Here is a 2240-nt window from a genome sequence, read left to right as displayed (position 1 = left end):
TATAATGATCACCTGAGTTAAATTTGCTCATTCCAATTCATTTTAGCTCCCTGAATCCTAAGACTTTGAGGTTTTCACTTGCTCTCTCCTGCTTGACCCCGTCCACCTTACCTTGATTCATGCACCTAACATTCCAGGTGCCTATGCAATGCCATTCTTTACAGCATCAGATCTCTACTTTCATCTCCAGACACATGCTTAGCTGAGCTGCATTTCTGTTTTGCTCCAACCACTGTGGGATTGCTGAAGCCGTTGTTGCAGCTCGGTAAGGAGGCTGTTCCTACTGGCATCTAGAGAAGGCTCTGCAACAGAGATTTGCTGGATTGTGCCTGGGTTGACAGATTTGGTTAGAGCAGGAGAAACAGGAGACAGGGGCTCAGTTTTCAATTTTGCAAGTTTGAGATGCCTGCTAGATTCCTAGGTGGGGAGGACATGAGGGCAGGTGGAGGCTTGAATCGGGCCAGGTCAGGACAGAACATGTAATTCTGAGAATATGGATTTATTCATGGGGTTGGATTCAAAGCAGTAGGTCTCATAACTTACGGAGGTGGGGAGTGAGGGATGCTGCTGGCAAGTGATTGCTGAGCAGGGGTGCTGCTAAATTTTCTGCAGTGCACAGAACATTCCCCATGACATAGAATTATCCAGCTGCAATGGCAGTAGTGCTAACGTTCAGAGACCCTGACCCAGAGCATAAAGAAAGAGTGAGAGGCCTGAGCCACTTGCCCATGTTATTGTTGTTTAGTTGTTCAGTCCTGTCTGACTCTTTGCAGCCCCATGGACTGTAGCCCCCAGACTCCTCTGCCCATGGGACTTTCCAGGCAAGAATACTGGAGTGGGGTGTCATTTCCTTAGAAATATAAATATAAAAATATACATTAAAATATATAGTAACCTTCAAGGTAAGGCCCCATTGCACAGAGAAATAAAGTTACCTACCCAGGATCATGCATGATTTGTGGTTGAAATTGGCCTTTAGACTTGGGTCTGTCTGCCATGTAGCTTGTGTTTTCAACTAAGACCAATGAACTGCAATGTTGCAGGACAGGGCATCTCTTCACTTTCATGGGTCCTCACCACTTAGTGTTGTAGGGTTCGTTGTCCCAGAGGTAGGAATCAAGGCTTAGGTGAGGATTTTTATGGGAGTGGAATGAAGCACAAAGTGCTTTCTTCAAGAAAGCAGCTCCCACCCATTGAAATAGTTCTATCCAATCCTGAATTTTGAAGAAAAAGGGCGATCCTCCCACCTGAAAACTTTCCTCTTTTTTATTCTTTCACTGTCAATATCACCAGCCTCCTTGCTTTTCTCTGCAGAAAGCAAGACTTTGGAAGCCAGGCTTTCTTTGAGGGCATGGATGCAGGGCCGGGTACCCCGGATTTCCAGATGTTGTCTTGATTTTTTTTTTTTCTTCTTACAGAGTGAATGAGATGAGGAAGATCTCTGATTTACTGATTGATAAGAGCATCTGCCAGGATGTCCTGTCTAAAAATACTATTCCTGTGAAGGAGCCATTATCTGGTGCCTCCTGAAAGACCATTCTTTACAGTCTGCCTATGTCTTCTGAATAAAGGAGTTTTTACCTTTTTTTAACTTAAAAAGAAGTGCTTATATTTTTGTTGTAAAACTTTGTTGGAGGTGGGGCATGACTCATGGCATGCAAAATCTTAGTTCCCTGACCAGAGATGGAACCTGTGCCCCCTGTAGTGAAAGCATGGTCTTAACCACTGACTGCCAAGGAAGTGCCCTTAAAGCATTTTGTTTGGATGGCTGTTCCTCTTATGGCTGGAGACATAGGTAGTGGGATTTTAGTCCATCATGTATCTAAGCTGGCTTGTCTTCTTTCAGGACACCACAGGGATGAGTTGGGCGTTGGTTAGTGTGTTTTGATTTTTGCAGAATCGCATAGTTGAAGAAAAAGAAATGTTTTTATTTACATAATGAATGCACATGGGAGCAAACAAAGTACGATCCCATTATGGTCCGCCTGGCTCTTCTGTCCATGGAATTCTTTTTTATTTTTTGTAATAAATTTATTTATTTTAGTTGGGGTACTTACTTTACAATATTGTAGTGGTTTTTGCCATACATTGACATGAATCAGCCATGGGTCCACTTGTGTTCCCCATCTTGAACCCCCCTCCCACCTCCCTCCCCATCCCACCCCTCTGGGTCATCCCATTGCCCAAACCCTGAGCCTTTGTCTCATGCATCGAACCTGGGTTGGTGTTCTGTTTCACAT

General features: G+C 44.1%; 1 non-coding gene across 1 annotated transcript; it reads left to right on the top strand.

Annotated features, from left to right (window-relative positions):
- Positions 1-1762: 1762 nt before the first annotated feature.
- On the top strand, positions 1763-1909 carry LOC145537868 (small nucleolar RNA SNORA79). Its single transcript, XR_014076464.1, has one exon. It is a non-coding gene; the product is annotated as a small nucleolar RNA SNORA79 (small nucleolar RNA).
- The last annotated feature ends 331 nt before the right edge of the window (positions 1910-2240 follow it).

This window comes from Giraffa tippelskirchi, chromosome Y, assembly GCF_054371585.1.
Source record: "Giraffa tippelskirchi isolate mGirTip1 chromosome Y, T2T-mGirTip1v1.2.pri, whole genome shotgun sequence".
NCBI lineage: Eukaryota > Metazoa > Chordata > Mammalia > Artiodactyla > Giraffidae > Giraffa > Giraffa tippelskirchi.
This window is presented reverse-complemented; position numbering and strand designations above follow the sequence as displayed.